Genomic DNA, 23121 nt, shown 5'->3' with positions numbered 1-23121 from the left:
TTGTCGACGCCAGTCTGTTTGGTTTGGGTGCCGTGCTGACACAGATCGACCATGATGGGGGTGTCCGCCCGGTGGCATACGCCAGCAAGGAGCTTTCGGAGGCGGAGCAGCGATACTCACAGATTGAGCGCGAGGCGCTGGCTGTACTCTGGGGCTGCAGGCACTTCCGGCTCTACGTTCTTGGATCCCCAGTGACGGTGGTGACGGATCATAAACCGTTGATTCCCATCCTGGTGGGTTCATCCTCCAAGCCGCCAGCACGAATTGAGAGATGGATGCTCGCCCTCTTGGAATATGGAGTCACCCTGGTGTATCAGCCGGGGGCGAACAATGCGGCAGACTATCTCTCTAGACACCCGGGGGCGCCTGGAGCGGAGGACTATGACACCGGTGCGGTGGAAGTCGAAGAGCATGTCCGGTGGGGGTGGAGGCGGCCACCCCGAATGCCATGCCCTTAAAGGAACTCGAGACAGCTGCAGCAGATGACGAGTGTTTCAGGATACTGAGGCAATCCATGCAGCAGGGAACCTGGAAGTCGGAGCTGGAGGCCCTAGCGGGGCATGCTTGTGGGATGTTTTTACCCATGCATCCGAGCCCTACCACAAAAAACTGTGCATTACTGGCATTGAAAACATCATGATGGCCAGAGCTTCCCAGAAAATGCACAGGGAAATGCATGAAGAATAGGCTGCCACCCATTTTTGCCGATGTTATGGGCACAGAAGGGCACTACCTAAAACCACCATTGGGCTACACACAGTAGCCTGAAACCATTGCAAAAGGGGCAATGCTGATTGCCAAAAGCAACCCACAACTATTGGGAATTCATTCCTTCAACGGGCACAAAATTATTTTACTGCAGAACCACACCAGTGCCATGTGCTGAACCTGGATAATATACTTCCATGTAAAATCTCTTGTTTGGAATGCATTCATTCAAGACTGATCCATAAAAATGGACGCAGTACCGATAAATACCTCAAGGCGGCGCTAGCTGTCTAAACTCTGACAGGGAAACTGCATGTCAGGAGTTGCAGGAGAGGCCTTTACATCAAAGGTTGGGAGTTAATTAAAATCTTAACCACATGCTGTTCCCAGAAGACAATCTGATTTAATTAACAGGCCAAAAGGCTGGGAACCCTTCTCACCTCAGGAAGCCCAGGAAACCACATGGTCATACTAACCAAATGCAAAGTGGCTCCCTGGTCTGCTGACCGCAGCCTCCCAGAGACCACACAATAGGCTCTTGCACTTGAATAGAATATGCTGATGTTGACTGTTGACTGTACACAAAGAGCTCCCAGCAGAAGAGACATGTGATCACTGACCCACCCAAGTCTTGGAGGCGGACTGCAACACTCTGAGAACTGAATTGAAAGCAAAATATATATTTTACAGAAACACTGATAACTCTTGGTAACCGGATGACAGAAATGTGAAATGTGGGGAACCTTAAAATGGAAACTTTGCCTACAATTCAAGCCCAAACTCCAATTTGGGTGATGTTCTGGGGCAAAACCCCGCTATTTATTGATACTACAGACTCTGTGTTTAAGCTAGAGACATGGGAATTTACTGGAGTATGTATGGAGAGGCCGTGTATATGTTTATCAATTTTAATGAAAAACCAATGTTGCATAACCCACTAAAAAGCGCAAAATATTGCCATTTCTGGATGCAAGCTCTTAGAAACATCAGAGTTTGAACAGAGTATACCTCATGTGATACGTGATGGGTGCATGTAATTTCAAACCACTGTGTATCTATGAAATATGTCTTTAGGTCAAATATAGATTTGTATGTAATTTGACAGGGGAGTGTCCTTTCTGCAAGCCATTAAATGACATCATTCTGACACACAATCCTGCTCTCCAGTGAGAACGCAAAGAATTCTCCAACCGATCAGAACTCTGAAGGGGTTGGGCCTAGAAGGCTAGCCTTTCCACCCACTTTCAAACCACATAAAAAGGGACCACTGAAATCTAGAGAGGACTTCATTTTCCATTTTCTTGCGGGAAGCTTTGCCGGACCACACAACATCCAGAAGATACCAGTTCCAGACTGACTCCAGCTACATATTCCAGAACCTAGAACTTATACTTTAGAACCTAAATCAGAGGCCTAAAACCACAAGCTGAGTTCTCTGCCGCAGGCCTCAAATCATTGCAAGCTACTCACAGCCGGGCAAGCTGCTTGAATCCCTTTCCAAGAACTTTTGCCAGGACCACTGCTGTATCCGGACAGACCAGACCAGAGATCCAGAGTGACCCAGACCGCTGTGAGCAGAACCAGAGAGCTGACCCAGATCACTGTGAAGTGCCGAGACCAGAACCGGAGTCCAGTCCAAAACCTGACCAGATCCGTGGCGAGGCCTATTTCAAAAATATATTGTGAGTACCTAGCAGAACTGTGCAGAACCAATCTCTTAGTTAAAATAATCTAATCCAAACTATTTTAATCTAACCAGAACTGCCTCCTAGAAGTTGTCACTTGTCATTTTGTAAAGCTGCACCACTGTCATTTGTCAATTCTGCAGCTGCAAAGCTGTCACCTGTCATTTTGAGTTTACTTAAAATCCGAAAAACTACCTTTATTTAATCGTCCGTATCTCTGGAACCGTTTGGGCTACGAACTTGGTTTAACTTACCTCTGAATCTCAGCTTTCCAACAAGCCTAGAACCTACTCCTTATACTTTTTCCGCAATCACGATTCACGCACTCGCAAATTTTGCCGCGATTTGCGATTTGGCCCGATTTCTTTACTTGTAAAAAGATAGCTGCTTTTGCCTGAACTGCTAAAATTCGTTTGCATCTTAAGAACCATCCCTGAATCATTGCTAAAGTGAGCCTGAACTCATCCCAAGTAGCTACCACTCCCCCAGAACCTCCTAAAGGGAATTAAAAGCATTTTCAGCATATTTTTCATCCATTAACATCACATTTAAAAAGCATTTTGGGCCTGTGTTTTAAAACTCATACCGGTTTTCTCTAAGCTTGCTGGGGGGGAACTGAATTTCGTATTGTATTTGATTACATTCCTGAGAACTGTGTGCTCCTCTTTCCATCTACTTACATTTCTTACATTGCATAGGGGAGGGGGGTGAATTGCCAGAGAAAAAGTGATTATATTATCTTTTGCTAAAATCATATCAAGTATTTCTGTACTGCAATTTATTCCTCATTGCTTTTCCCTTGAAATCATAAAAGTAGTTTTGCTACTTTATCCATCCTATACTAACTCCTCATTGATTGTAAAGAAGTGTGCTAGTGCCAGATTACCCATTGTTGATCAACATCATATGTCTAAGTGTACTATCAGATATTAATTTATTATAAAGTGTGATATATATATTGTTTAAATTCTCAAATAAACCTTTTAAACTTGCAAAACAGAACTACTTCTTGGCTCAGTGGGGTCAGGGGGATTCTAAGAGAGGGGTGTTATATAGGAGTAGTCATCCAGAACTCATGAACTGGACATAAAGATATATCAATAAGGGTTTCCATTCAGTATCCCAGACTAGGCATTGACTTGAGCTGTAGTGTTGAATTGAATCTTCTTACAAAATTGGGGGCTCCAGCCTGACGTCTGGGTTAGATCTATCACTTGTGCAGCTTAATACAGTGTGCTAACTGACGAGATACATACATCCGGTCGGATCACCACGCTGTTTTACGCTGTAAAGCACTCTTCAAAGGGACACTCTAAGGAAAAGGTCTGTTTTGCAAAAATAAAATACTAATTTCTGTAAGTCAGGACAGAGATCAATCTCTAGAATGACGACCTTGGTAGACATGAAAATAGCAAGGGAGCACCTCTTACATAAGCTATTTGTGAGAGGTGAGTGGACTCACCAGGACCAAACGGTCTAGTTGCAGGCCATCGCGCAACAGGTCACTGGAACAGGGTCAGACATATGGAGAGATCAGGGTCCATTACATGTGGCCCTGAGTGAACTATATATGGCTCCTAAAGCCAAAGATGAACACAATAAGATTGCCAGGATAGCGGCATACCTGTACCTATATATGGGAGACATGCAGGATAAATGTACTGAAAGCCAAGATCTGGCAAATAAGCGACAGATGGCGTTAGAGAAGGTCCAATCTGACCTGGTCTCTTCTGATCAGAGGCTGCAGAGGAGCCAGGAGTTAGAAAATGATAGTAGGCAGTATATCATTAAAATAAAAGAGGATATGGACATCCTGCAACAGGAAAAGGCTGACCAGGATACCAGATTTCTGGCCTTGCAAAAGGAGTACCAAGAAGGTTTGGACTCCCTACTACAGAGCCAGAAAAAGCTGGAGCAACAATTAGATTTCAATAGGGTATGTGCTGAGCAGGTAGTCACCGTGCAAAGCCACCTAGATAGGGAAAAGGCAGAAAGCAATAAATTGATTCTGAAAGACCTGGATACCCAGGCAGAGTTTGATCAGGAGCGCCAGAGAGCTGGTGCCTTCCAAAGGCAAAGGGACGACCTGGCGGCACAGATGCAGACTCTTAGTCAGGAAAGGGACACCTTAGGCCAGGAAGTCTGCCATTTAAAAGGGAAAATGGAAGAAAATCACCTGGCCCTCCAGGGACTGGGTGACTTCCAAAAAGAACACCAGAACTTGTTAGAGCACACCAGGAGGGTGGAGGAGGCTCTGGCAAGAAAGGAGCAGGCCAGTAGGGAAGGGACTCAGGAGGCACAGAGAGAAAATGAGGCTCTCTGTCAGCACAATGATAGGCTCCAACAACAGGTAGCGATGCAGGAGAGACTGATAGAGTCTAGTAAGGCCTTAACTGAGGAACTGAAAGCGCAGGCTCTTGCATTGCAACAGGGAGCAGGGGCGGATAGAGACCAGGTTTGCTGGGAGAGGGAGACTCCTGAGCATAACCTCAGGAGCCCTAGTACCAGAGGCCTTCATATCTCTCAGTCCCTGGACTCTGCCATCCCCATGTCCCCTCGCGCACATGAGCACCGGGCCACAGGGATGGCAGATTACTATCCAACCAGAAATATGGGGCTCATAGGCCAGTACCTCCCAGGAATGGAGGGGCGGGCATCCGGGTATGGGCACCCAAGCACAGTGCAATTTAGTGGGGAACCCCAGGAGAGTAGGCCCATTAAGGGCATCCTGAAAACTCCTGCCCAGTTAGGTCAGTGGGGGGGGTACCCATCAAATCCTGGCAGCAAGGAGGAATCTGAAGACTCCTCTGAACGGCGCAGGACACAGGAGACCAGGTCCCCACATTCTGCCAGCCATTCCCAGGCTCGCAGAATCCGTGAAAACCTGGAAGATCAGACAGGAACCTCTGGGAGCAGTGCCTCTGAGTCAGAGGATGAATGGACCAGGGTTAGCCGAACCAAAAAGGCCAATAAGGCAAAAAGGGCCTTGCTTAAGGACCCATTGAAGCAAATAAAGGCAATAAGGAGTGTCATCACGCCTTATCATAAGAACGCCAAGTATTCCGTTTGGGAACACTTGGAGCTCTATGAGCAAATGATGGAGACTTTCCATTTGAAGGACAGCAGTAGCTGCATCCAGTACGTCAAATGGACATTCTCCCCAGAATACTCCAGTTTCTTTGCGGGGCTGGAGGACCAAAATCATTTAAGATGGTCCACCTATAAGGCGGCCATCTTGAAACATTTTTCTGTTCACAGAAATCCTCAAGAGGCTCGCAAGGCAGCCTACAATTTGCAATGTGGGGAGGATCAGGCCCCACAACAGTTTGTGCAAGAATTAAAATGTGCTTTTGCGCAGACCACCAGAAGGGTGCGCACGGATAGCAGAGAATTTATCAATACGTTTTTCCATGCCTTACCCAAATACATAATGACCCAGCTCGTGAGAGATTTTCATGAGAAAAGATCTTTGGCCCGGGTCATTGAACAGGCTACCCGGATCTATGAGGTGCAGAAGCCTATCGAAAATAAAAATAACGCGCCGAAAAACCCCAAAACCAACAGCACCCCTGCTGCTGCCAAGGTGGCAGAGGTAAAGGTTGCCCCCGTTTTGGATTTGGAGATGGGGGGGGCCTAAAAACCTGCCTGCACCAAATAATTCACAGCCCAGAAGGCCCTCGGGCCAGTCACAGACAGGGAGTCGAGGAGGTAGTCCCACAAATGGGATCCCCCTCTCCCCTGACTATGTAAGTCCCCGCTACAAGGGAAACCAACCAATCCTGGGTTATGTGTGGACTCCTCCAGCCCAAGGGGGGGGGGATCCAGCCAAGCACCTGACCCGGGGAACTTCCCTCCTAACTTCCCCCAGGAGGGCAGAAATTCTCCAAATACTGGGCAGAACTTTTTCCCCAGGTATCCACCCAATGTCCAGCCCCAAAATCATCATCCATCCTTCTTTCCCCAATTCCCTGAGCCCAGACAACCTAATCCGGGAGAGGGAAGGCCAAGGGTGGAGGGGTACCAAAATCTTCCCAACCAGGGGTACTACCAGAGAAGGGATAGCTACCCTTCCCGGGATCAGCCCAGGGGAGAAAATAGAGCCCCGTATCAGCCTGAGCGGGTTTCATAACTTGAGCGCCAGGTCCAAAATATGGCACGAGATCTGGGTCACATACTGAGGGCTCAACAGAACCCTCAGATGAGCATGCCACCGCAGAATGCCCCAAACTCGGGACCTGGTGCTCCAGAACAATGACGGGGGCAGCACCCCGATAACACACCGGTTCCTAGGGAGGAGGCACAAGGGGAAGGGGGGTGTAAAGCCTTGGAGGAAGCTTCCTTCCCAACTTGTAAACAGCCCCTGGAAAACCAGGAACCGGAAACAAAATCTCCTTCCCCTGAAAGCCTGCCTCCCAAGGAGCAGAGGGGGGGTAGGAGAAACAAAGGACCCAAACAGACCCACTTTATGGAGGAGGTACAGATCTTCCAATTTGAGGGAGAGGGATCTTCAGAGGATCCTGGGGAAAGGATCTTCTCCTTTAGAGATGGGGGAACTCCTCCCAAGGAAAAGTGGGTCCCAAGGGATGCCAATTCAGACTGGGGAGATATGGAGACTGAGCTACCACCGCCCATCATCTCATCCCAGAACCCACAAAACCGGAAATCCCCTGGTTCAAACCCATCCTGATGACTGCCTCCAAAAAGGGCGGGGCGGCCCAGAACCGGAACCAGGGGAACCCACAATGGCTCTGATCTCCAGTTGCCAACTTTTTCTTTCAGAATCCCAAGGTTTACACAGAATTCTGCCCAAATCTCTTCGCTAGCAATGTCCAAAACCAGAAAGTTAGCCCACCAGTTGTCCAAAAATGTGCATTATCTGTGCCCCCTTGAGGAGAAGGAGGGAAGATACTATGCCCCGGTACAAGTACAGGGGCAGGGTACAATTTTGGCACTGGTGGACACTGGATACCAAGCTACCCTTCTGTCCAAAAGGGCCTTTGAGGAACTAAATGCAGGAAGGGGGGAGAATTACTGAATTCCTCTCACCTCTCTTCCTGGACAACTGCAGAACTTTGACGGGAAGGAAATTCCCGTTGAGGGGACTGCAGACTTGGACATTAAAATTGGGCGACACAAGGTGAAACACCCGGTCATAGTAGTGGCTCCAGAGGGCACCCCTTGTTTACTAGGGAACGACCTCCTGAGAAGGTTGTCACCCCTAATAGATTGTGTAAACAAGGTCCTCTGGATCCATACTAGCCGACCAATAAAATTAAAACAGAGTGTCAACCATGTTAGTTTAAACGGCACCTGCCACATGGTTGAACAAAAATCTGACCAAGTAGAATTTCACTTCCAGAACAACCAAACTCCAGACGTGACAGTAGGACAACAGACTGGTGATGGGGGGTCCTCTCTATTTCTGAAAATCAACCTTCCTTCCAGTTTAAGGTGGTATTCCACACTGGAAGGAAACACTCTGAAATTCTTTACTGATCCACAATCAAAAACTCCCACTCCTATAGTCCAGAAAGATGTGAAATCAGCTCAGAGCCTGGCTGATATTCAGCAAATTGGAGAGCAGTTGTTCATCCCTGTTCAGTTCTCGCTCGAGCGTGTGTGAACAACGGTAAGAGCTTCATCAGCGAAGCCATGTTCCGCCAACTCCCAAAAGATCCAGCCATTCCCACATTCAAACTGATAGACAAATGGGAAATGGACCTGGAAGCACCCAATTCCAAACATCTCCTGCCAAGCAGGTGTATGCTCAAAATCTCCATTGGCAACAAGAGCATAGTCCATAATTATTGGGTCGTGCGAGACATCACTGCCGCCTTTTACTTAGGCAGTGACATTCTCAATCGCTTTGCCATTAGTTTGGACCTAATAAACTTCAAAACTTGGTCCCGATTAGCGGATAATCCCATGGGCTTTGATGATCCAGAAAAAGCATTTAGGTCAGCTCAATTGCTACCTTATGCAGTTGAAATTCAGATTAAAGAGGAAGTCACCATCCCAGGAAGGACCCGACAATTCTCCCTGGAAGTGAAAGTTAAGAGGACAACATTTGAAAAACCCTGATGCTTACATACATCTAAACGCTTCTCTCCAACAGCAAGGGTTGGGGGTAAACCCAACTCCATTAGTCAATATAGAACATGACACCATCCCAATAGAGGTGGATAACAGCGACTTAAAGAGTATTACTCTAGCCGCAGGCACCATTATTGGAATGGCGGTTGATGACCGACATTTCTCCATTGATTTAGGAAATGAACTGTTAGGACCAATCCCCAAGGACTGTTTTGACAGTGACAGTGATGACAATACAACACCAGACAGGATTTTTACCCGGCATGGGGGGAACTTCCTGGTGTACACTTCCTGCCTCTAGGGAAAGGAAGATGTGACTTGTGACTTCAGGAGGGATGAGGTGATTTTCCAGGTCCATGAGGGTTGCCTTTCCCACCTGAGGCCTCCAGTCCAAATCAGCACTCTGACCAGGACTTCTCCACCAGGCTGGAGGAGGCCGCTGAGATAGCCAAACCAGAAGTCTTTCCAGGCTTCAGGCAGATGGTGGAAGAGAGAGTCAACCTAGCTGATGCCTGTGTGACTCTGGAACAGAAGCAAAAGTTGAAACAAGTTTTCTTGGATTTCCAAGATCTCTTTGCGGTAGACTCATATGACTGTGGTCGCACCGACATCCACACCACAACAATTCCCACGGACCCTGGAATGACTCCAGTGTTTGTGAAGCAATATCGCTTGCCTCTCGCATCCATGGAGTCCCTTACTGAAATAATTAAGAACCTTGAGTCCCGGGGAATAATCCGTCCAGTCCACAGCACTTTCAATAATCCGGTGCTGGGAATATTGAAGCCAAACGGCCAGTGGAGACTCTGCGCCGACCTTAGGGAGCTCAACAAACGGGTCCATACTTCCCGATGGCCTCTGCCCTACATTGACCAAGGGCTGGCCCAGATCCAGGGGTCACAGGTATTCACTGCAATAGACCTGACCAATGGATACTGGACTGTGCCTGTCAGTAGGGAGGACCAATACAAGCTGGCTTTTACCTTTGGGGGCCAGCAGTACACATGGACCCAGACTCCCTTCGGAGACCTCAACTCCGGCAATGAATTCAACATTTTCCTACACAAGGCCATGCCTGACCTGGGTGCAAGGGGTAACCTGGCTTATGTAGATGATGTCCTCATCAAAAGTTCATCTGTGGAGGAACACATAGCGGAGATCCGTTATGTTCTGACCCAGTTGAGGGCCGCCGGAGCAAAACTTTCCTTTCAGAAAGCACAGTGGTGTAGAACCCGTGTTAATTTCTTGGGGCATGAGATTACTCCTCAGGGTCTCTGTCCCCAGGAAAAGAAAGTGGAAGCACTTCAGAAACTGAAAGACCCCACAACTCTGCGGTAAACTAAGGAGCCTCCTTGGACTGACTAATTACAGCAGAAAGTTAATTGAGGGCTACGCAGAGATGACCAGACCCCTGATTCATCTCCTGAAGGTGGGGGTCAAGTGGGAATGGGGTCCAGAACAAGCTGAGGCAGTAAGACAACTCAAAAGAAGCCTCTCACAAGCGCCTTGCCTAGCTTACCCTGTCAGAAACAAGGAGTTCTTCCTGGAGACGGGGTTCTCTAATACGTGCTTGACGGCAGTATTATACCAAAAGCATGACAAGGTCAATAAAGTAATCTCCTATGCGAGCAAAACTTTATCCTCTGTGGAGGAAAAATTCAACAATAGTGAGAAGGCACTCCTGGCAACGGTGTGGGCATTGAAGAATTACCGCCCGTTTATCCAGGGGGAACACATCATAGTGGAGACTCCACACCAGCCTCTGCAAAATCTCCAAAATGACAGAATCCGGGCCGGAAATGTGAGTAATTCCCGAATTACTTCCTGGATTCTGTCAATGCAAGGCTTTCCTGTGGAGGTCAGATATGGCCAAAACAAGAAGAGTCCCCTCGCGCAAGGTCTGGCTGACTTGCATGATTGTGCCGGAGAAAGCTGTCTGGAGGCATACCTTAATTCCCCACACAGTCTTTGAAGAAGACAAGTGTGAGGGAATGCCCACTGTCTATGTGGATGGATGCTCTTACCATGTTGACAACGACGGGGAGAAAGAACTGGTGGCTGGCATAGGGAATGCATGGGTGAAGGAGTTCCCAGAACCCTCCGCTGGATACAAAATTGGTCCCCGAAGTAGTCAGGTGGCAGAATTGATGGCTGTGCATCAGGCCATCCTCACTGCTGTCCAGCATCAACTCCACGAACTGGTCATAATCACAGATTCGGATTATGTACGGAACGGGTTCGTGGAGCACCTGGTCAACTGGAAAACCAGAGGCATGTTATGCGCTAATAACAAACCCCTGAAACATGGGAAGTTAATCCAAAACATTGATGATCTGGTCACCTCGAATGGGATGACCATCTACTGGAAGAAGATCAATACTGGAAGAAGATCAAGGGTCATTCCAAAGTAGAGGGACCAGACAAAACTGGAAATGACTTAGCTGATCAGCTGGCCAAAACCGGGGCCATCCAAGGGGATCTAATCGAAACAGAGTCCCTGTTGGGGGAAATCAAGGTCACCGCTATCACTAGGTCCGAGACAAGTGCTCACAATGATCTTTCAACTGCACAATGGAGTAAGGAGACCCCTGATGCTGATTTAATTACAGCTCAGAAGGGGGATCCAATTATTGGTAAGTTTTACCAACACCTTGAGGACCCTGAGAACTTTCCCCTGACGGATACCGATTACATTGGGAAAGAGGACCTAAGAGTGTTGATGAAATGTCCAAAAATGTTCCGAATCCAAGACGGTTTGCTGGTAAGGAAATCCAAGCTGGCCACGATCAGTGGGTGGTTCCTACCTCATTCCGAAGCCTGATGTTAAGTCACGCCCATGATGCGGCCACCGCCGGTCATAGGGGGTTTCACACAACACTGGAAATCTTAAGAGAGGTTGCATACTGGCCACACATGGGGCAGGACCTCGACCAATACTTGAAGGGGTGTCTTGTGTGTGCACAATTTCAGCCATCATCCCTCACACACCGTGCGCCTCTCCAAAAGAGGGGGATGACACTGCCATGGTCAGATTTGCAAATCGACTTTGTAGGCCCTGTGATTCGCTCGTCTAGAGGAAACAAGTACATGTTGACCGTTACATGCTTGTTTACCAAGTGGGTGGAATGTCTCCCAGCCCCAAATGGCAAGGCAGAAACTGCAGCTGCCCTGATGATTAACCACATCTTTTCCTGTTTTGGTCTACCTCAAAGGATTGAGTCAGACAGGGGTAGCCACTTCACCAGTGAAGTAATGACAAAGATGTGGGAGATACTGGGGGTTAAAAGGAAGCTACACATTGCTTACAGGCCAGCTTCTTCTGTAGCAGTGGAGAGATATTATTGAACCATTGTGAGCATCTTAAAAAAGTTTGTGGCAGATTCTGGGCCAAGTTGGGATATCCGATTACCTCTGGTCCTAATGGCCATCAGATCTACCCATTCATCTGCAACCAAAATGTCACCATTTGAGTTGATGACTGGACGCAAGATGGTGCTTCCCCAGCATTTGCTCTACAGAACCCAAGAGCAAACGTTGATAAATGCCTCCACAACTCACGAGTATGTGGAGAATTTAAGGAAACACCTTCAGCATGCTTTTGCCTATGCTCAGCGGAATCTAGAAAGATCAGCCGAGAGCATGAAGACCCACTATGATTTAAAAACTACCCGAAAGGAATATAAGGTGGGCGATCAGGCCTATCTATACAATTTCCAAAGGAACCAGGCCAAACAGCGAAAATTCTTGCCTACATGGAAGGGACCCTTTAAGATTATAGACAAGATCTCCCCTGTGGCCTACAAGATCCGCATCCCCAAAGGCGGTTTGGCAGAGGGGGAAGACAAGTGGGTCCACATAAACCAGTTGAAGTGTTGCCATCCCAGGCACACTTTGCAGCAACTGGAGGAGTCCTCTGCAATCCCAGAGGGTACCGCTCCAGAGTAATTCAATTCCAACCCTAAAAGATCCTAAATATAGCCTATCAAATTCTGTGTTTCTCAAGTTTGTGTTCCTGTCTCTTAATTTAAAAAAATGTGCATGTTCATATCTGTTGAGTTCTAAAATATATATGCCACCCCCACTATATCAATGGTGGGGGAGAAATGTCCATGAATAGGTATTGCCGCTCTTCCTTTGTCGTCCTAGGAGAAAGAAAACCTGGAGACTGGCCAAGGAGGACGATCCAGAGACCGGGAGCAGAGACCCGAGGGGCCCAGGGTACCGCCCAATCTTCCCATCAGGACCGGCGAGGAGAACCGATCGACCCGACCGGATGGAGAAAAAGATCCTGAACTGTGCCATCTACCGGAAGAAGATGAGGAAAACATCCCAGATCTTGCGAGTTCCATCAGTGAAACAGAATGGCCATCACAAGAGGGGGGCTTGTGGGATGTTTTTACCCATGCATCCGAGCCCTACCACAAAAAACTGTGCATTACTGGCATTGAAAACATCATGATGGCCAGAGCTTCCCAGAAAATGCACAGGGAAATGCATGAAGAATAGGCTGCCACCCATTTTCGCCGATGTTATGGGCACAGAAGGGCACTGCCTAAAACCACCATTGGGCTACACACAGTAGCCTGAAACCATTGCAAAAGGGGCAATGCTGATTGCCAAAAGCAACCCACAACTATTGGGAATTCATTCCTTCAACGGGCACAAAATTATTTTACTGCAGAACCACACCAGTGCCATGTGCTGAACCTGGATAATATACTTCCATGTAAAATCTCTTGTTTGGAATGCATTCATTCAAGACTGATCCAAAAAAATATACGCAGTACCGATAAATACCTCAAGGCGGCGCTAGCGGTCTAAAGTCTGACAGGGAAACTGCATGTCAGGAGTTGCAGGAGAGGCCTTTACATCAAAGGCTGGGAGTTAATTAAAATCTTAACCACATGCTGTTCCCAGAAGACAATCTGATTTAATTAACAGGCCAAAAGACTGGGAAACCTTCTCACCTCAGGAAGCCCAGGAAACCACATGGTCATACTAACCAAATGCAAAGTGGCTCCCTGGTCTGCTGACCTCAGCCTCCCAGAGACCACACAATAGGCTCTTGCACTTGAATAGAATATGCTGATGTTGACTGTTGACTGTACACAAAGAGCTCCCAGCATAAGAGACATGTGATCACTGACCCACCCAAGTCTTGGAGGCGGACTCCAACACTCTGAGAACTGAATTGAAAGCAAAATATATATTTTACAGAAAAACTGATAACTCTTGGTAACCGGATGACAGAAATGTGAAATGTGGGGAACCTTAAAATGGAAACTTTGCCTACAATTCAAACTCCAATTTGTGTGATGTTCTGGGGCAAAACCCCGCTATTTATTGATACTACAGACTCTGTGTTTAAGCTAGAGACATGGGAATTTACTGGAGTATGTATGGACAGGCCGTGTATATGTGTATCAATTTTAATGAAAAACCAATGTTGCATAACCCACTAAAAAGCGCAAAATATTGCCATTTCTGGATGCAAGCTCTTAGAAACATCAGAGTTTGAACAGAGTATACCTCATGTGATACGTGATGGGTGCATGTAATTTCAAACCACTGTGTATCTATGAAATATGTCTTTAGGTCAAATATAGATTTGTGTGCAATTTGACAGGGGAGTGTCCTTTCTGCAAGCCATTAAATGACATAATTCTGACACAATCCTGCTCTACAGTGAGAATGCAAAGAATTCTCCAACCTATCAGAACTCTGAAGGGGTTGGGCCTAGAAAGCTAGCCTCTCCACCCACTTTCAAACCACATAAAAAGGGACCACTGAAATCTAGAGAGGACTTCATTTTCCATTTTCGTGCGGGAAGCTTTGCCGGACCACACAACATCCAGAAGATACCAGTTCCAGACTGACTCCAGCTACATATTCCAGAACCTAGAAGTTATACTTTAGAACCTAAATCAGAGGCCTAAAACCACAAGCTGAGTTCTCTGCCGCAGGCCTCAAATCATTGCAAGCTACTCACAGCCGGGCAAGCTGCTTGAATCCCTTGCCAAGAACTTTTGCCAGGACCAGTGCAGAGATCCAGGAGCCGTGCAGAGACCGCTGTATCCGGACAGACCAGACCAGAGATCCAGAGTGACCCAGACCGCTCTGAGCAGAACCAGAGAGCTGACCCAGATCACTGTGAAGTGCCGAGACCAGAACCGGAGTCCAGTCCAAAACCTGACCAGATCCGTGGCGAGGCCTATTTCAAAAATATATTGTGAGTACCTAGCAGAACTGTGCAGAACCAATCTCTTAGTTAAAATAATCTAATCCAAACTATTTTAATCTAACCAGAACTGCCTCCTAGAAGTTGTCACTTGTCATTTTGTAAAGCTGCACCACTGTCATTTGTAAATTCTGCAGCTGCAAAGCTGTCACCTGTCATTTTGAGTTTACTTAAAATCCGAAAAACTACCTTTATTTAATCGTCCGTATCTCTGGAACCGTTTGGGCTACGAACTTGCTTTAACTTACCTCTGAAAGCTTAGAATCTAAGCTTTCCAACAAGCCTAGAACCTACTCCTTATACTTTTTCCGCAATCACGATTCACGCACTCGCGAATTTTGCCGCGATTTGCGATTTGGCCCGATTTCTTTACTTGTAAAAACATAGCTTCTTTTGCCTGAACTGCTAAAATTCGTTTGCATCTTAAGAACCATCCCTGAATCATTGCTAAAGTGAGCCTGAACTCATCCCAAGTAGCTACCACTCCCCCTGAACCTCCTAAAGGGAATTAAAAGCATTTTCAGCATATTTTTCATCCATTGCCATCACATTTAAAAAGCATTTTGGGCCTGTGTTTTAAAACTCATACCGGTTTTCTCTTGCTGGGGGGGAACTGAATTTCGTATTGTATTTGATTGCATTCCTGAGAACTGTGTGCTCCTCTTTCCATCTACTTACATTTCTTACATTGCATAGGGGAGGGGGGTGAATTGCCAGAGAAAAAGTGATTATATTATCTTTTGCTAAAATCATATCAAGTATTTCTGTACTGCAATTTATTCCTCATTGCTTTTCCCTTGAAATCATAAAAGTAGTTTTGCTACTTTATCCATCCTATACTAACTCCTCATTGATTGTAAAGAAGTGTGCTAGTGCCAGATTACCCATTGTTGATCAACATCATATGTCTAAGTGTACTATCAGATATTAATTTATTATAAAGTGTGATATATATATATTGTTTAAATTCTCAAATAAATCTTTTAAACTTGCAAAACAGAACTACTTCTTGGCTCAGTGGGGTCAGGGGGATTCGAAGAGAGGGGTGTTATATAGGGGTAGTCATCCAGAACTCATGAACTGGACATAAAGATATATCTATAAGGGTTTCCATTCAGTATCCCAGACTAGGCATTGACTTAGCTGTAGTGTTGAATTGAATCTTCTTACACACCCTGGGGGCCAGAACTGGGCTGGAGCAGTTATGGAAAGTCCAGGAGGAGCTGTTCTCAACATCCGGCCTCCTACTCCGGGGAGATCGAATTGGGGGGCCCCAGTCAAAGGTGGGGGAGGTGATTGCCCTTGCACACCGTGGTGCGGCCAAGACCAAAGCACGCTTAAGGCAGAAAGTGTTGTTCCCGGAATTGGAGCGGAAGGTGGACGATTTCGTGGCAGCCTGCGTCTGGTGTCAGGCGGCGTCACCCCTGCAGCGGGAACCTGTCATAGAGGTGATGCCTCGAGGGACGCACCTGTGGGAGGTCGTTCATGCAGAATTTGGCTCCACCATGATGGGCACCCACTTCCTCGTGCTGGTTGACGAATACTCGAGGTACCCCGATGTGGAGTTTGTAGAGTCAGTGGCGTTTGAGCATGTCGTGGTGGCTGTGGAAAAGGTATTCGCGGCCCATGGTTTCCCACATACGGTGTGCTCGGACAACGGGGTGCCGTTCCAGAGTGAACGATTTGCCGAACTGATGGAGAGCTACGGGGTGGTGCACAGGAAGATCTCGCCCCTCTGGCCAAGGGCAAATGGCGAGGCAGAACGGATGATGTGAACCTTGAATAAGACATTTCTGATCGCCTAGGGCCAAGGACAGTCCCTCCAAAGAGCCCTCTACCAGTTGTTGAGGGTGTACCGTACCACACCGCATGCATCCACGGGAGGGCCCCAGCAGAGGCGTTGTTCAAGCGGTGTGCTCGGAGGCTATTACCTGAGGTGGGAGAGAAAGAACGGGGGTGATTGACAATCAACAGGTTGAGGCTGACCGGCAAATAAGGATTGAGCAAGAGAACATTCGGAGGGGACTTCGCCCACAGCGGCTGGAGCCGGGCGATGAGGTCCTCATTCGAAATAGACATCCCCATGGGAAGCTCTCCCTACCGTACGAGCCGGAGCCGTTGGACGTTGTTGCGGTCAAGGGATCCATGGTGACTGCATCGATGGCCGGTCTGAGGTAACTCGCAATGTGAGTTTCTTTAAGAAGCTGCGGGATCCCAGGACTGATCCACCCCTGATCCGGACCTGGAGGTTGTCCCTGAGGACGAAGGAGAATCACCATGTCTGCCCGAGTCCCCGCTCCGGGGAATGCCTGTGGACCGATTACCCGTGCTGGAGGTGAGTAGGAGATACCCCCAGAGGACTGGGCGAGGGAAACCTGCTCACCTCAGCGATTACGTTCTGGGACAGGTATCTGATCATCCTGACAATGGGACCGGTTAAGTAAGGGGACCTGGGTGGATGTTAATAAAGGAGTTCAGAACGGGACATGTGAAGTGTTGTAGACATATAGTGTGTTGGCTTGCAGTGCGTAGTTTTCCAATATTTGGTGTTTGTCCTCCCGAAAAAGGAGGAGTGTGGCGCTGCCCGATGACAGGGCGCGCACGCGGCGGCGTGACGTTGCACGCAGCCGCATGCAGTATAAATAAACGGGGCGTTTCCCGGACGCGCAGAGCGACCGGGAAGCCCGAACCACAAGGACGTGTGCGGCTGAGTCCTTGGGGGGAGTCGGGGCTTGCGGACAGCGCTGGGTGGGGAGGGGGGGCTTCAGTAACCCCCAACACCACTGACAGAAACTGACCAATCATGTCCCATCTAGCCCGTCCCAGTTTTGATTTGACGTTGGCCTCGCTCCCATTCTTCTCACACCCAATGTTGCTCTGCTATACAGCCATGCGCAGGTTTAACTTCCGCTTTTCTCTCTATAAACAATCGAGGTTGAGCAAATATGTGAGTGGGCGGAATGTAGATCAATTGTATATCGAATCCACAGAAACATAGTGTTTCTGTTCAGTGAGAATGGGACTACGCTGGGATAGCGACACCTAGCGGCCTGCACTGAAAGTAAAGCGACTTGTTGGGAACTGTCCACTTGTTGATGCTGCCACAATGCCCAGAACGTGGCTACATCATCGACGGGTGGATTTGGTTCCTCGTGGTGTGGAAGAAACCCAAGCCCATGACGGGCTGGGTATTTATGCCCTCTTGTGGACAGTTCCAGAAGCTACTCTGGCCAGTGCAAAGTTTCAAAAGGTCACATTGCAAGGGTAAATATGTAAGCTAGCCCTTTACTTCCGCGCCTAGAAGCCAGCAATGAACAAGCATTGGCAACGCAAACCGTTTTTAACTTTGCCGTGGCATGGGCTAGACATTTACCAGGAGCTGCTAGAATCTGGCCGCAAGATGCCAATGGCTGGTACTAGCCGGGCATATTATGGCAGTGCCTGGCAAATGTTATTCTGATACCTAAACATGAGACGATACCATGACTATGCCAATGCTGGTTTTTAACGGGAATTCAGGGCAAAGAGCAGATGCAAGGACATGCAGAGTGTCTAAAGACACACTTGTTTAAGATGTTTTTATTACACTGGGAGCTTATTTGCAGCTTCAATTAAGCTATTATCTTTCAGAAGGCTGCTTAGACATAGTAGTGCATCCCCTTAACAGCAGAGAAACATTTCAAAGGGACATAGTGGGGGTTGCTTTGGGGTGAGGATGGGCAGGTAGTGTGTGTGTCCCTCCTCACATCCCATCTCTCTCCACTCTTCAATTTCATTCCACTAGTTGGCGCTTACAGCTCCCCCTAATAACCACAACTGAAAGCCGCCACTCGTGACAAGTGTTTTCTGCCTCCCTTCCTGTGAACGAGAGATGCGGCTTCTGCGTGAGTTGGTCCTACCTACGGCAGGATCGTAATGGTGGAACACCTATATTTTTAAGTGTCTGGGATACCGCGTCGTCCTTTCATTAGGTACGCAGCAGCTTTCCGGGACGTTAGTCCATTCTGCTGTGATGTGTGGAAAAATTACATGAGGATGAGTTATGGGTTGGGAAGAAAAAACAAAAAAGAAAATACACATTTAAAAAAAAAAATTAAATAAGGAAACCTTGGGCTTGTTTTAGAAACCTACAATTTGGACTATTGGGCAATTGGCAGGCGCACCCAGACTGTCTATTTCCTGCCTGTTTTCTACATGTCAGTGTATCTGGCCTTCATCTTTTTCATGTACGTACACTTGTTTTAAGAATTGTTAAAAGTGCATTTATATTTTGTAGGATTTATAGAAAGAATGTGTGATGTACTTTCCAGGCAAAGCTGTCGCTCTCCTTTTCTGCTTCACATCAGACTGTTTATGGGCTGCGCACCTTCACAACAGGATTATATTGTAGTGTCACACCACTGATGAAAGTTATAACCAAGGCAAAATGCTGACACAGGCCATCTTTTCATAATTATTCAAGCAAGTGAAACTGTGTTTGATCTGCCCACCCTGCCATCCGCTTAAAAGCCCAATCGGTTTGTTTTATTGGATTCAAGGCCCCAGAAGTCGGATCATTTGTAAGTATGCAAGAACTACTGGGAAGTTGGCCCAATAATTGCAACAGAGTAAGGCGGGCAAAATCAGAATGCCAAAAGACAGTAGGGAACTCTGTTGGACAGTGTGTGGAAGAATTCAGGAAAGGAAGCAACCAGATTTCTCTCAAGTTCTCTGATGGCAGAAAAATAGTGAACAAACCCCTACACAACAAATAATGTTTGTAATATTGTGTTCATGCAATGAATACACAACAATACACCACTAAAACATAAAATGCAATCAAGTACATATTTAGTTAAAAAAAATGAAAAACAATTAATATTGTAGAAACACACCTGTAAAGATACAGTTTAGTATGCAAAGACCTACATGTTTCAGTCTCTTAGCAGAATGGAACCTTCTTCAGGCACAAGTACATGGTAAGTAGTGTTTATACAGAATATATTTTTGAAGCAACTGACTTGAGGAAGCATAGGAAAGGTGAGGTGGGGAGGCAAAAAAGGCAGAGATAAGGTAGAAAAAGAAATTAAGAGAATCTACTCATGAAACTCCTACATACCCATATTGAGGCAGTTCAGATCAGAAAAATCTATGAACTAATATAAATCCTTTAAAGATACCAAAAATGTGACCCGGACTAGTCAAGAAATCTGGGTTGGTTCAAGCATTACTTTTATTACACAATATGTACTTGTTTGCATTTTGAGTTTGTAGGGTTATGTTGATTTTTTTTTAACATAAGCACAATATTCCAACAATGATTCTTTCACTATTTTTCTGCAATCAGATGAGTTGAGAGAAATGTGGATGTCTCCTCTCTCTTTTTCTGAATTATTCACACACTGTCAAAAATAGCTACTTTGTGTATCTTTTGCAAGTATACCTAGTGGAGGTTTGTTTGTTTTTATTATTTATAATGCGCAAGGGTACCCGGAGGTATCGGGGCGCAGCATTTACAAGAATTTTCAAAGCTTAGTTGCAGTCATCATAACAAATACATATACATAGGACAATAAGGTAAACCAATGATATATATACAAAGCAGCAGTGAGGTAGACAGGCATTATATACAAGTAGACCGGTAAGCACACGTGGATAAAGTGTGTGCAGGTATTGCTGCATTTATTTGTCCTAGTGGGCCTCTGTTTGTAGCCATTTGGTAAGGCAGGTCCATTCTGAGGTCTGCAGGCAAGGAGTTCCACAACTTGGCCGCTTTTACCGGGAAGCTGTTTCCCCCTATGGTGGCACGTTTGTAGTTGGGAACGGATAGGCAGTCTTTATATGCCGTTCTTACGGCATACATTAGGTCCTCCAGCCTGCTGCACACCTCTTCTCCAGAGAAACACTTACCCCTGCATACATTTTGGTATTGTTATAGGGAAAAATAATAGTATCCCCTGCAGTGTGGTGGTTCCAAATTAACTCAATATTGCTAACTTGAGACGGGACAGTAAGACATCATCTGAGACATGTTGATACCCATATGAAGCTGCTGCCTTGGCCTGTCCCTGCCTTTTATCGGGACATCCGTCATGGACCATGATGAGAAAGGAAAGATCACCCAGAATGCCATGGGATAGTGATGTGAAATAGGTGGAACAATCTGACACCACACCCTAAATTTGATAGTCGTGGATGTCCACAGGGGTACACAGTGGATTTCCCCCGACCCATCGCCTCTTACTGCAAGTATATGGTGTGCTTTGGAATGAGGTGAAGTTACTCCAAAGACTCCGGAAAATGATTGTAAGCTACTGCCTGCGGACAGCTTCTGTCCACTTTGAATCAGTAGACTGTCCCTTTCCTGATTCTGAAGTTATGATCTCTTAAGTTTAGGACTGCAGGTTTGTTTACTTTTTTTTAATCAAGATTCAATGCTGGTTTTGATTGAGGATATTTGATCGAAGAGTAAAAAAGGACTGGCCTGGAGAATCCATTTAAAGCATCTCGCTGCTTCCACGCTTGCCCTCTATACCTTCCGGGAGCATGGCAGTGATTTTTCTAAGGAGTGCAATAAAGTATCCGGTTTCTGAAAGATGCTCTTTTTACGCTGACTATTTGGTAAGCACTGGAGGTCCTTGGAGTTGCAGGTAATTAATTAAATCATCAATTAATTGGCAATAGATCACATGACGGGTAGGAAGGTTGTTCTGGGGGCTATGGTTTGGTTGCCTCTTCACGCCCATGCATGGTTCCTTCCAATCTCCCCGAAACCCCACTAGTCCCCTGGATTGGCAGAAGGGTCGATGATTCCTACTCTCCGGAATGGATTTTGATGAAACCAAAATGGACTTTTTCACCAACCAGCTTTAATTTAAGTTGTGACCAGGCATTTCCTAATGTCTCCTGTTTGTGTCCTCCTCGGAGATCCCTTTAAGTGGATGTGTTCATGGGGACAACAAGTAAACGGATAATACAGGATCTGAAATAGTTTTGGGAAAGAAAGCCGCAGAGCATGGCATTCTGAGAAGTAAATTGTATCCATGAAGTTGTCTCCCTGCAGGGTCCCTTGTTAACTCGGTAGTGTGACCCGATGGCTCATGTCACTTCCATGTCAATTTTCCAGTCCCCGATGGTCCTTTATACTAAGAATTGATATCTGGTGCATACATCCAATTCTGTTATACTGATGTTAACTCCCACAGGTTATTAGTTTGTTGATTAAAAGGCCAGTGCTGGAACTCTAGTGTTTTGATAACCTGAAGTCCTCTGGTCACACATACTTTAAGGTAACTGCATTTAGCATTCCCTCCTCTTGAGGCAGGTATAGTTAATCCGCTTACCATCTAGCATTCACTCGTCTTGGGGTGGGGTATAGTTCATCAGCTTGGCGTCTAGCAATCGCTCGTTTTCAGTGGGTTTTAGTTAATCAATTTCCATCTAGCATTCACCCCTCTTGAGGCAGATCTAGTTAATCGGTTTACCATCTAGCATGCACTTTTTTTGAGTGGGGAGTAGCTAATTGACTCGAATTTCCCGCTACAGGAAGGAGGAGCTAGTTATGGCTGTTAAGGGTGGTCCTTTTCTAAATTGCAGAATGCAAAGGTGAGGAGTAAAAACGGTTCCATGTCATTTCATTGTGGGGTGTTTTTTAACGAAAAAACTCATTAAATTTTAATTTTTTCATTTTGGGCCCCCCACCCCCAAACCTCCATCCCCTTTAATTTTTTTTATATATTCCTGAACACCCATACCCCAAATATATATTATTCTAACCCCCTAAACGTTTCGATGAGGTTTTTTTTTCATTAAAAAATCCTCAGTAAAAAACCCAGCAAAAAACATCCCGCGATGAAAGGACGTTGTACCGTAAAAACAAGGCGTAAACATTTTATGCCTTACTTTTATACTCCAGATTTTTTAATTAGCGACACGGAACAGAATATTTCTTTCCACTATGCATTCTGCATTGGTTTTATGCGTGCACGAACTGTTCATGGCTAGCGTAACGCCTGTGGATTACCATGCAACAAAAACTGGCATTAGGACAACTTCACCCGTTTTTACTCTTTGGTTTTGCAAATGACCAGAATTCCATTGATGGGACCAAACAGCACACAAGTGATAATGTTGGCGGTGCCCTCAACGCAATTTGCCTATGGAGTCACCCTGATCTCCGAGATTTTGACATGTTGTCCTTTCTCATCGGAAGCCAGCTGTGGTTGGGAAATTAGAACACCACTTACATATCTATCGACCACTACTACCTTTGTCCGGTCAATGACCGAAGGAGATTGTCCACCCTTGCAGAGACAACATTTTGACACATACTGAAAGAGTGAGATTTCTGAAGAGCAACCTGAAGTGATGGGACGGAGTTGCTGGTGGACCGATTGGACACGTGCCTCCTGCGGATGC

The sequence above is a fragment of the Ambystoma mexicanum genome, chromosome 7q, assembly GCF_040938575.1.
Source record: "Ambystoma mexicanum isolate Mex_15411 chromosome 7q, UKY_AmexF1_1, whole genome shotgun sequence".
NCBI lineage: Eukaryota > Metazoa > Chordata > Amphibia > Caudata > Ambystomatidae > Ambystoma > Ambystoma mexicanum.
Note: the sequence above shows the minus strand (reverse complement) of the source record.